The following is a 13,572-nucleotide window of genomic DNA, read 5'->3' as shown; positions in this document are numbered from 1 at the left end:
ACTTGTGTTTTGGGCCAAACAAAAACTCAGCCCCACCAGAAATTCTGTAATTCTATTTTTTTATTCCCTTTTTAAATTAACATACAATAGGGGCACCTGAGTGGCTCAGTTGGTTAAGTGACTGCCTATGACTCAGGTCATGATCCTGGAGTCCCCAGATCGAGCCCCACATCAGCTCCCTGCTCTGTGGCGAGACTGCTTCTCACTCTGATCCTACCCCATCTCATGTGCGCGCTCTCTCTCTCTCTCAAATAAATAAAATCTTAAAAATAATTAATTAACATACAATAAACATACAATGTTATATTAGTTTCAGGTGTATAATACAATGATTCAACACTCCTATACATTGTTCAATATTCATCAAGGTAAGTGTACCTCTTAATTCCCTTAATTTATTTCACTCATCCCTTCATTCACCTCCCCTCTGGCAACCACCAGTTTGTTCTCTGTATTTCTCTTGTTTTTTTCTTTTTTCTTTGTTCATTTGTTTTTGTTTTGTTTCTTAAATTCCAGGTAAGAGTAAAATCATATGGTATGTCTTTTCCTGCCTGACTTGTTTCACTCAACATTACACCCTCTAGGTACATCCATGTTGCTGCAAATGGAAAGATCTCTTCTTTATGGCTGAGTAATATTCCTGTGTGTGTGTGTATGTGTGTGTGTACTAATCCATTCATCTATCAATGGACATGGGTTGTTTCCATATCTTGGCTATTGTAAATAATGCTGCAATAAACATAGGTGCATATATCTTTTCAAAATATGTATGTTTTCATTTTCTTTGGGTAAATAGCAGTAGTGGATTACTGAATCATTTGATAATTCTATTTTTAATATTTCGAGGAAACGCCATACTGTTTTCCACAATGGTTACACGATGTCTGCATACCCACCAACAGTGCACAATGGACTTTTCCTCCACATCCTCATGAACACTTGTTATTTCCTGTCTTTTTAATTTTATCCATTCTGACAGGTGTGAGATGATATCCCATGGTGGGTTTGATTTGCATTTCTTTGATGGCTAGTGATGTTGAGCATCTTTTCATATGCCTGTTGGCCATCTGTATGTCTTCTTTGGAGGAATGTCTCTTCAGGTCCTCTGCCCATTTTTCATTGGATTTTTTTTGGAGTTGAATTGTATAAGCTCTGTATATAGTTCAGATATTAACCCTTTATTGCATATGCCATTTGCAAATACCTTCTCCCATTTAGTAGCTTGCCTGTTCGTTTTGTTGATGGTTTCCTTCACTGTGCAAAAGCCTTTTATTTTGATGTAATCCCAATAGTTAATTTTTGCTTTTGTTTCCCTTGCCTCAGGAGATATATCTAGAAAAATATTTCTATGGCCAATGTCAAAGAAATTACTGCCTGTTTTCTTCTAGGAATTTTATGGTTTCAGGTCTCACATTTAGGTCTTTAATACATTTTGAGTTTATTTTTCAAGTTCCCGTTATTGACCACTGTACATGCACTAAACCAGTGGTCCATGGATAAAATGATGAGGTTTCTGAGTCAATACTGTTACAGAAAGGTGAGAAACCAAGCGACACTCGGGAAAGTAGGAGAACTTGGGTTTATTTTACGTTGGTGGACCCAGATGGGCTCGCACTCAAAATTCTGGGCCCCAGGTAGCAGGGTTACAGGGAGTCAGGTTCCAAGGGCCGTGCTGACTGCCCGTAGGAGGGTTTAAATTGGCGGGGAGGGGGGTGCTTTTTAGGCGGGAACAGTAGTTAGGGCAGTGCAGGAAGCTTGTGGCGGGAAGCCTGTCTACAGAAGCAGAAACGGCTGGTTATCTCTTGCTCAAGCGGGGCTTCTGGTTATCTCTTAGTATTGCAAGTAACTTTCCACCTTCTGGGGCCTGCGGGCCTGGGCCTGCTCTGGATAATTTTCCTCTTCAATACTAGTGGGGAAATACTAACAAAGCCACAAAAAAAGGCCTACTCTGATTGCCCCACCTGCCCAAAATACAATCCAGGAAAACCTATCCTCACTGCTCCTGGGCACCTTAAATTGCCTAATGAACCATTCAAGGTTTGGAAAATGGACTTTATTCGGCTACCCTCTTCTCATGGGTACAAATATGTCTTGGCAATGATTCATGTCCTCCCACTGGGTCAAAACCTTTCCACGTAGACAAGCTACTTTCCTCTTCAGTAGCTAAAATTCTACTGGGGAAAAAAAAATCATCCCTACCTGAGGAATCCCTCTTAAGCCCTACAGTGACCAAGAAACTCACTTTATTGGTCAAATATTATGGTGAGTCTGTGATGTCTGGCCAGTTCTGTAGCATTTTCACTGTCACTTATCATCCTTCACATCTTTCACTGATTATCTTCAGTCTTCAGGACTAAGTGAACAAACCAACAGCACTAAAAAAAACTCAACTGGCAAAATTTGTGGAAAACTTCCAAATACCCTGGCCAAAAGAACTACCTTAGTCCTTCCTAATTTCAGATCCACCCCCTTTGGAACCCACAAGTTCTCACCTTTGAGATAATTATTGAGTGCCCTATGCATCTAGCTTCGACATTTTTTGACCCACACCTAATAAAAAGAGATCATTTCAATATCACAAAGGTCTAATTACATCCCTTGAAAACAATAATGCGCTAACAGAGCAATCTTTTCACAACATATTCCCAGGAGATGAAGACCCCCAAACACCACACCCTGTAACCTGGGGATTTCATTTATTAGAAAGGACATCTCCAAAAAGACTCTCTTCAACCACACTAGAAAGGTAATTATGACCAATTCTTGTGCCAGCAAACTCCATGGAGTTGACTCCTGGATCCATGTGTCTCATCTAAAGAAAGCCTCAAACCCTGACTAAACCTGCACACCAAATGGTGACCTAAAATTAAGGATTTCCAGGAACTGAAGCAAGTAACAGCCGAAGCAGAGTTTTCCCAACATAATGAGGGTAGACCTGTACATTCTCCCCTTTCTCCCTATTCTCACCTTATTTTCTTCTCTGTGCCGGAGAGACAATGCCCTTGTTTGCATTTTGTAGAAGCCACTTTTAGTCAACAGGCTTGAGCAATGGAAACTTAATCAAGGCAAAAGGGCCCACAGCAACCACCTGGTTACCCACCTCAAAATACCCATAAGCCCTAACTGACCAAAGGGCTACTTACAATCAGGCACAGTTACCAAAAAAGGGAATATTCCATGTCCCCATACCTCCTCTCCTTCCACCTTTAAAAACAGCCCCCACCCACTACCTCGTGGCAGTCTCTCCTTTGCTGTCTTGCCCCCTGCTCCCTCGCGGTGTATTAAATAAACTTCTAATGCCTCTGTTCTCCCTCATTGTCCAAAGTGCTGGCTTCCACCCCATCAGGTCACCCCACATTTTAGGCCCCCATCTGATTGGGAGAGACACCACATATTTCCTGATTCCTGGCAAAAGGGGAAAACATTTCCCACTGTTGGATGTCATCAGAAACCCGGATCTGTCCATGACAGCTGTGAACCTTTAGTCTTCCCTGTAGCCAACTTTTCCTTCATCTCCAATGCAACCACTAACTATACCCTCACCCTTCAGAGTCTTTCTTTTTTTTTTCAAACAACTTTTAAAATTCAAATTTTAAAATCCAATTAATTAACATATAACGTATTACTGGTTTGTAGGTAGAGGTCAGTGATTCATCAGTCTTATATAATACCCGGTGCTCATTACATCACCCAGCCACCCAATCCCCCCATAAGAGACTCTTAATCATAAGAAACAAACTGAGGGTTGCTGGAGGGGGAGGGAGGAGAGGGTATTTCTTTCTGAGTCAAACTTATACAACCAGGTTTTCCCCATACCTTGCTTTGACCTGTCCCCTGTCATAACTCTCAATGCAACTAATTACACCCATTGCACTTATAATTTCCCATTCTCACTACTACCTCACGTTTGCTTGCTGTAGCAAAATAATCCCCGCTATACAGCCTTCAAGAACCAAGTCCACAGAACAAGACCGTTTCTCCCTAATTGTTCCCTAAATACCAGTGGCCCTGGGCTCAAAAGGGCCAACTGAATAATCAGAATTAACACCATTATTAATAACCAAACCATAGTAGGAGTCTTATGTATGCTACGTGGTTCTATCTTTGTCTGTGGTGAATCACTGGGCCTATGAATGTTTAGATCACGGCGGGGGGGGGGGGGGGCGCGGGGGAGCCAATGCATACTAGGATTTCTAACTGTCCCCAGGGACATCCACAATAAATCTGAAGCCTCGCATAGGTTTTCCCCATTAAAACTTCACTGCCACATTAAAAGGTAACTCCTAGGAGGCATATGTGACTCTGGATTTGCCTCCATCAGAAGGGTACTTACCCCTTTTGTGGACTTCCATGACAATGAATGAATGATTAGACATCTTCCTCTGGAACTGGGAAAACTTGCCAAACCCAGTCCTAAGGCAATAGCAGCCCAACAACAAACACTTGGTCACTGGCTAAAGGATAGGCAGGCATACCTTATTTGTGCTTCGCTTTATAGCACTTCACAGATACTGCCTTTTTTTTTTTTTTTTTTCACAAACTGAAGGTTTGTGGCAACCCGGTGTCAAACAAGTCTATTAGTGCCATTTTTCCAAAAGCATTTGCTCACTTTGTGTCTGTGTCACATTTTAGTAATTCTCACACTATTTTAAACTTATTATTATATTTGTTACAGTGATCTGTGATCAGTGATTATAACTTGCTGAAAGCTCAGATTGGTTAGCATTTCTTAGTAATAAAGTATTTTTTAATTAAGATATGTATTTTTTTAGACATAATGCTATCATACACTTAATAGACTACAGTATAGTGTAAACATAACTTTTATATGCACTGGGAAACCAAAACATCCATCTGACTTGTCTTATTGCAGTATTTACTTTACTGTAATATTCGCTTTATTACAGTGTTCTGCAATTGAACCCACAATATCTTTGAGTTTGCATATAGCCTTTGATTACCTACTTGCTGAACAAGGAAGCATTTATGCAATAGCAAACACCACCTGTTGCACATGGATAAATCCTCCAAAGTAGAAACCCAACCACATAAAATTAGGGAACAAGTACATTAGCTACAATAAATTCTGAAGATCTAGGGTCCTTTGCTCTCTTTAGCCAGTCACTTTCGGGTTTAGACTCCTGGTTCAGGACTATTATATAAACTGGTGTCATTATTCAGCTCTTCATATCATTCTGTATAATCATTTTTAAGCTTTGTACCTGTTGCCAGTCAAAACCTTGTAGAAAGGACATATCCAACAGGATGATGTAACCTTGATAAGATACAGACTTTGAATGAATACCTGAGAGTTCTCTCTCCCACTGTTTCTTGTTACTCAAATGTGGCTTCAATGGTTTCCAATCTGTGCACCTCCCTCTGATGTGGGACATGACACACCGGAAAGATCCTTCCTGGCACCAAAGGACAAAAATAATTCTAACAAGGAACAGATGGCTCAACTTTTGATCAGTGATGCTAAGGAAGATTTGAAAAGGTGTTAAAGAAACCTAACTCAAAACTGAAATTTTGGAAACCATGAAGAGATGATTCACACACAGCACTTGTCCCAGCTTGCACTGTCCAGCAGTAAGAAGGAAGGTTTGCTTTCCACCCAGCAACAACAAGCTGCCCTCACCTACAGCCAATGAGAAGCTGCCACCACTTCAAATTCTCATTTTCTTCCAAAGAACTTTTGTTCAAAACAGACCCTCCCAAACTTCCTCCTTTCCTCTATAAAAGGACACACCTACTCTGACCCTCAAGACTTGCCTATGGTTCACCATAGTTTGCTTGTCTTGAATTGCAGTTCCTCTGCTGTTCCCAAATAAACCTGATTTTGCTGCCTGAATCACCTTTTACTTTTAAAAGGTTGACATAACCCAATTGAAAATGGACAAAAGGTTTCAATAGATATTTCAAAAGTGACATAGAAATTGCTAATATGCACATGAAAATATATTCAACATCATTGACCAAAAGGGAAATACAAATTAAAACCATAATGAGATACTACTTTCACACCCACTAGGATGGCTACTTTAAAAAGACACAATTAACAAATGAAGTTCTGGAAAAATTAAAACCCCCATAACATTGCTGGTGGGACTATAATATAGTACAGCCACACTGGAAAAGTCTGGCAGTTTCTTAAAAAGTTAAACATGAACTTATTATACAACCCAGCAATTCCACTCATAAGTATCTATCCAAGAAAAATGAAAACATCTGTCCAAAGACTTGCACATGAATGCCCATAGCAGCATTATTAATAAAGCCAAAAAAGAAGTAACTCAAGTGATGAACAGATAAACAAAATATGGCATCTCCATACAATGGGATACTATTCAGCAATAAACAGGAACTATTGATACATGCTACAAAATGGATGAATCTCAAAAACATCATGCTAAGTGAAAGAAGCCAGAGATAAGACAGCACTTATTTTATGAATCCATTTATATGAAATGTCCAAAGGCTTTAGAGACAGAAAGCAAATCAGTGGTTGCCTGATTGCCTAGCTGAAAGCCCCAGCTAGGATCAACTAGAAACTTGCATGTGCAAACTTGTTAGGGTGGTATAAACGTTCTAAAAATGAATTGCAGTAATCATTGCACAATTCCAAAAACCTAAATTTACTAAAAATCACTTAATTCTTTAGAAAACAGAGTACACAATGTCAAAACGGTGATTTCCATATGAACTCTGCCTCCCTGTAACTAGAGAAGGGTACCAGGAAGATTATAGATGTTCCTATTTCAGAGCTCTCAACAGGGAAATGATTTCTACATACACAACAGAACTAATGAAGAACCGGGTGCCTGGGTGGCTCAGTCGTTAAGCGTCTGCCTTCAGCTCGGGTCATGATCCCAGGGTCCTGGGATCGAGTCCCATATCGGGCTCCCTGCTCGGCGGGAAGCCTGCTTCTCCCTCTTCCACTCCCCCTACTTGTGTTCCTGCTCTCGTGCTCTCTCTCAGTCAAATAAATAAATAAAATCTTAAAAAAAAAAAAAAGAACTAATGAAGAACCTAAGAGAACGAACCAGTTAACATTGCAAGATCTCTTCCAAAAAAAAAAAGGTATTTAGTAGAAAATAAAATGCTCAAGATTTGTAGTGTTCTCTAACTTTTCTGATAAATTTTTAAGTTTTTTCCTTCTCTATTTCTACTATTTTTATTAAAACACTGTAAACTCAGTGTACTTCTCCCATAGGTGTTCTTTCATATTAAAGTCAGGATCCATAAACAAGAACAGAGAATATACATACCCCAACCTAAAATTTTATAAATCCATTTGGTACTGATTTCCAGCCTGATTTGAGGCTCCACCACTACCAACTTGGAACTGCCACACCATGTGAGATTTTTCTGGCACTCTCTGTGGCCTAGGTAATCAATCCAACTTTCTACTGGCCAGGCTGGCCTCCTTGTAGCTGGTTTTCATAAATACAAAATTTGTATAATTCTTACTGGAACTACTTGCTGAAATATGGAACTGGTTTAAAATACCATTTATTTTAAAATGTACATGCACAGTTTCACATACATGTAGCAACATATCTTCCACACCCAGGCAATCAATCAAGTTACTGCCTTTTTTAGAGAACAAAAAAAATCCAATATAGTTTGCCTTCCTTCTCTGGAACCTCAGTAAATGTTTTTCAAGAAATCAAGAGGAATGTGACTGAATAATGAAAAAGATTAATTAAAATGCAATATATACCAAAGTATAATTAGTCCAATTTTAAATAAGCAGGACCTAACTTTAACCCTGGGGAAAGAGGCCTCTAATAGAACTAGGAAAAGCAAATTCTGTTTTGATGCAGTCTTTCTTGTATACGCATATGAATGCTTCTTTTCCTGTGAATCTGGCACAGTCCATTATATTGAAACATCAGTTTGATTTAAGTTTAATGGATAAAGTCACAATGAACATGTTTTCTATCTAACTTATGTAATAAATGATCCCAACACATGGTATGAATTCTATCATTTGTAACAACCTTTCCTCCCCTCTTTAAGGGAATAATGAGAAAAGGTTCTGAGCTGCACATCACTGAAGGTGAGTGACATTCATAAATGGCTTAAGTTGGGTGGCCCAAAAGTGCCCTGCTCACGTGATAAATGGTAAGTCAATCACATCACAGTTTAGATGCACTAAATGGACAGGTTATAATGAAACTGGGAGCCAGGGAGCTTTCCAACAGTTTCAGATTAGGATAAAAGCACTGGCACATACAGGTCTTTGCCGGAAAATTCCTCGGCCTCTTTCCTTAAAATTCTGGTCCCAAATTCCTCATGTTTCAGTTAAGTCCTAATCTTTTCCTCTTCCAGACTTCTAACCCGTACAACATAATCACAGAAGGTTCATGGTTGTAAGAGCGCCCACGTAAATACAAAAAAGCAATCCAAGAAGCAACACCTCCCAAAAAATCTCTCAGGGATTTGGACGCGATTTGGCCTAGCGGTCAAAGAGAGTTGCGGGGAGACGGTCGCGGTTCAGAACTTCCTCCCCTTGTGCGATGAAAGGCCTGGAGGGCGGGAGGGGTAACAGCCGCGCCCCAGGCTTCTCTAATTGGGCCTCGCCCCCTCCCAGTGCCCTGGAGGCAGTGGGACGGAGAGCAAGCGGCCAGCTGTAAGGGTGATAGGTTGGAAGAGGCGAGCTTTTCACAGCTTCCACCGATCCGAGGTGAAGAAATTCACCTTTGCACCTCTCCTTTTAAGTAGACAGAGCTGCCAGGGTTCAATGAACAAAAAGAACCGAAACGCCCATTCCCAGGTCTCACCGCTCTGGGGGCTCCCTTCCGCGTGACCCCTGCGCCGGCTCCACCCTCAGTCCTGCCCCGCCCCCGGGCCCGCCCTCCGGCCCGCCCTCCGGCCCGCCCTCCGGCCAGCCGCCCCGCCCCTCCGCGGGCTGGCGCCACCACAAGCCTCTACCCACCTCCCCTCCTCAGCCCCAACGCACCGCGGGGGCTCCGCTCACCCACCTAGAGGCGCAAAGCGCGGCGAACGTTCTCGCGAGTCTTCCCTCCCTACTCTCCCCCTCCCCACCCCCACCCCCAGGCTGACGCGTCGGCCAGACCCCCAGGGAAGCGGCAGCATTCGCTCTTGTTCTGCGGCCTCTCTTACCGGGTGGTCTGCGCCAGAGCTGCTTCAGCAGTTTGGGCAGGGGCAGAAAGGACGCCTCCGCCCGGGTTCTGTGGCTTGCAAATTTGGCTTTGCCCCGTACTGGTTTTTTGTTTTGTTTGACTTTTTTGGAATTTTCCCGCGGTCGCTCGGCAGTGGAGCGGCGCTCGCGCGCTCTAGCCCCGCAGTGCACTCTGGGGCCTGGTGAGCGGGGCCGCGCGCCTCTGCGGCATCGCGGGAAAATGCGAAAAATCTCGCGCTCGCGGGGAGGGACGCGGGTCTAGCTCCGGCTTGGCCGGAAGTCGGCCCGGCCCGGAGCGCTCCGCGGCCCGTGGGGAAGCGGGGGCTGCTTTACCTTTCCAGGGTCGGTGCTGGAGTCACGGGCGAGAACTAGACGGCGGGAAAGACCCGGGAAGGAGAAACCTGGGATTTTTAATCAGGTTGTTGCCCAGGTGTTGGCAAGATTCAGTCCAAAATGCAGAGGACGTAAAATGGAAATCAGTTTCTTAAAAGAAAAATTGAAGCTTTGTCAAGGGGTAAAACCTATAAACAAGGCCTAACATAGGGTTTGCTAGCTGTGGTCATACACAAAAAAAGGAATCTTTTTTTGGGTTAATAATCCTTCCTATCCCCTCCCAATCAACTCTACAGCGTGAATCGGTTTTACATAAGTTCAATGAAACCACTTAAAAGCATTTTCTGTAAAGTTCCGTTACTGTTAATAGTTTTACCTTGTCTTGGTGAATTTTTTTTTTCTTTTTATTCTTTAATTTAGTGCATGGAGGTTTTTCATAGATGTTTAAGTTGTAAAAAGAAAGAATCTGAGGAACCTAACAAGCTTTAGATTTTTTTAAATCAGTGCCTCATAATCTTAAAACTACAAAATGGGTGCTTTCAAAAAAACACTGCAAGGCAGTGTATGCATGTAATAAAAATATTCAAACACTTCCAGCTTTCTGTGATGACCCATTTTATATAAGAAGAAATTGAATACAGGGATTAGGTTACATCAAGCTTACACAGGTCCTAAGTGACAAACTTAGCATGTAGGTTAGTGGTAACAACAATCTTTTTTTCATAAAGGGAGATACGAAAGGAACCCAATCCAGAATTTGAGACAAAATAGGCAGGATCTGCAGCTGTATTAAGGAATCAGGTGTTAAATCCATTCTTGAAAATATTCCCTGCCCACTAAAGAGGTCTATGCTATACTGATGGGTGCATAGTTCATTGTGGGTAAATCCAAAGCAGAGCTTGTGTAGGGAGATGTATGCTTGAGTGACACTCATTATGGCCTCATTGGCCATAAGGAGAAAGTCATTGTGTTTGTGATAACAAATGTGAGCAAGTTAATATTTAAGACTTGCTTCTACCAGCAAAGGAAACAAGCTTATTTCCTTAGAGAAAATATCTATTGTGGTACTCAGGTCCCTTTGCATATTTGCTGAAAAATTATTTCTGGTGTTTGTAGCATTAATAATTGAGGTCTCGGGGCACCTGAGTGGCTCAGTTGGTTAAGCATCTGCCTTCAACTCAGGTCATGATCCAGGAGTCCCAGGGATTGAGCCCTGCATAGGGCTCCTTGCTCAGGGGGATGTCTGCTTCTCTCTCTCCCTCTGCTCCTCCCCCACTCGTGCTCGCTCTCTGTTTTAAATAAATAAATAAAATCTTTAAAATAATAATAATTGAGGTCTTTCCATATTGCAGTTATATGTCTTTTTGATTTAGTGGTTCATAAAGCTTTGCTAGGCTAATTCAACTTTACTGTAGTTAAAAGGATGTCATGTTTAGGCCTAGTTTACACCTAAATTGGTTGCATGTATAGTATAAATACATAAATGTAAATTTATGGAGATTTATAGATACTTATTTTATTTGGCATCCATATGTATGGAACTATCCTAATACTTTAAGCCCTAATGAAATCAACATTTTGTAAAATGCCTGAAAAGTTTCCTGAGAAATACCAAGACAAAAATCCTAGTTTTGGGGTGCCTGGGTGGCTCAGTCAGTTAAGTGTCTGCCTTCAGCTCAGGTCATGATCTCTGGGTCCTAGGATGGAGCCCTGCATCCAGCTCCCTGCTCAGTGGGGAGTCTGCTTCTCCCTCTCCTTCTGCCGCCCTCCGCCCCGTTCATGCTCTCTCTCTCTCTCTCTCGTAAATAAAATCTTTAAAAAAAAAGATCCTAGTTTTAATCAGCTTGTAACCCTGAGTATATGTACCTCTAGAAACAGTTTTGGTATAGTACAGAGCCTAATCATACTTAAATAATGTAGCAAAAATGAAAAGCAGCATGTGTAGGTGAAAATTATTTCATTCTCAGAAATAATTAGAATTTATTCTAGTGGAATCTATCCATTAGAATCATTATATTCTAGAGGGAAAAACATCACATATAAAATACCTGATATCAAATCTTCTTTTTAAAATTCAACAAACAAAATCAACTGTCGTGGAGTCTAACCATTGTAGTAAGACTCATATTTCCAGAATTAGTCCAGACACCCACCTAGTTTTCAGCTTTCATAGCACTTCAACACTGTATTGTCCACAGCTCTGATACTTGCCTGTGCTATCTCAACTGTGAATATTTAATGAGTATTTAAGTTCGGGCACAGGGCTGATGCCTTGAACTGATTATTTTCTTTAATTATTACAGTGATCTTACGTGGTAGGTAATATTGCAACTTCATAGGTATTGAAACTGATGCACAGAACAGTCTTTACTAATAGGTGTAGTACCTTCAAATCCAGATAGATTGACTCTGGTGCTTTGCTTCTTCCCACTTGCTATGCTCTTACTCATTCTCCAGGCTGGGTACCAGATCACTTCCTAAATTCTTGATGGGGCAGAAGTCGGGGAGGGGGCGATGTGACCCTAGAGGCTTATATAAGGTAATCACCACATTGCTTTTCTCTTAAAACATTCTGTCTGAGGAAATGTACGTGGAATTAGAGAAGAAAACAATAAGAATGTTTGTGCACAAAATACTTTCAGAAATGGTGCAAGTAATAGTGAAAGTCTTTGATCTGCCACCCTAATGGGGGAAAAGCACCAGAGATTAGGACACAGAGGGCAGCAGGAAGTGGAAATTAATGGAAAAAAGGAAATGTATTATAACTGTTGCAGGTACCTCTCCTTCCCCTCACATGCTCACTCTCTAGGGGCTGCTGAAAGAATGCACCTTAAAAGGACATATTTGTACTAATTGCCTCACTCCTTGCCACAGCTATTTGAACTAGGAATGGTAACCAGACCCTCACTGAATCAATGACGCTACTGCTGGGGAATTTGGAATGGCAAAACCCAGACTGTACCACAAGAGTCAAATCCCCATGCCAGCCAAACTTACTGGGGGAAGAAAAAAAATACAAGCAGTAAAGAAAGTTGGTTCAGAGAGAAAAGCAGAAAAGAAGTTGAAAGGCCAAGTTACTCCATGAGAAATAGAGATAGCTTCCATTCCTAACTTTTTTAAGCCCAATTTTAAGGCAAACTGACTATATTTATTTTTATGTTCTTAGCTTTCTGTGAGATTCCCCTACATCTTCATAACAATTACTCCTTTATCTAATCTTTCAATGAGTTTCTCTCATTTTTTTTATTTTGGAGAGAGAGCATGCATGCACACGAGAGTAGGGGGAGGGGCAGAGAGAGAGAATCTCAAGCAGACTCCCCACTGAGCATAGAGCCTGATGCCTGGCTCAATCTCACACCCCTGAGATCATGACCCAAGCCAAAATCAAGAGTTTAACACTTAACCAACTGAGCCCCAGAGTTTTTCTTTCTTGCTGCAAAATGTTAACCTTAAAAATAAAACTGTCAGTTATTTGACCAGCAAAAAATGGTTTTATTTGGGAATAGCAGCAGAATTGCAAATGCGGACATGAAAGCTTCTGCAAAAACCATAGGCAACTTTGGAGAACAAAGGAGAGGAATACTCTCTCATTGAAGCAAAAGGGGGGATGGATTTTGAGGGGCTGTTATAAACAAAAAGCCCAAATTGGGAGTTCCAAGTGTAGTTGCTTTTCGTTGGTTGAGTTGGGATAGTCTCTCATTGGGTGGGCTGTTGCTGGGGCAGGAGAAAATCTTTCTGCCTCCTGCTGAGGTAAGAAACTATAGGCTTCTCCCTGTTGAGGGGCGGGGGGGGGGGGGGGCTCCTGCAAGAGGACAAATGGTAGGGTGAGAGCTCCCCCTTCTGGCCTCCTGTCTCCATTTTAAATGTAGTTTATTCAGTTTCACAAAAGCAAGCCCTGACTAAGGACCTGGAGGGGCCAGCTTTTCTTTGTGTCTCTAGGTGTTAGCACTTTGGCTGAGATACTTGATAAATTAATCAATGGATTACCTAGTGAGAACTTCTAAGCAGAAGGTATGAAGCATGTAGGCTGTGTTGAAGACACAGATCCATCTGAGTATCTTGGAGCAGGGAGAAATCTTGCAGGTCACCTA

At 41.7% G+C, this 13,572-nt stretch overlaps 1 protein-coding gene across 4 annotated transcripts in view; it reads right to left on the bottom strand.

The window, feature by feature from the left end:
• FANCC (FA complementation group C) overlaps positions 1–9,526 on the bottom strand; it is a 302,242-nt gene extending 292,716 nt beyond the window's left edge. For 3 of the 4 annotated variants that reach the window (XM_027616991.1, XM_027616994.1, XM_027616996.1), the window contains exon 1: positions 9,130–9,302. The gene's annotated coding sequence lies outside the window, so the exon portion shown is untranslated. Of the gene's footprint in view, positions 1–9,129; positions 9,303–9,481 lie in introns of those variants that run through there. The other variant, XM_027616992.1, reaches the window with a different exon arrangement.
• Positions 9,527–13,572: the final 4,046 nt, after the last annotated feature.

This window comes from Zalophus californianus, chromosome 13 (assembly GCF_009762305.2).
Source record: "Zalophus californianus isolate mZalCal1 chromosome 13, mZalCal1.pri.v2, whole genome shotgun sequence".
NCBI lineage: Eukaryota > Metazoa > Chordata > Mammalia > Carnivora > Otariidae > Zalophus > Zalophus californianus.
Note: the sequence above shows the minus strand (reverse complement) of the source record. Positions and strands in the feature narration are given on the sequence as shown.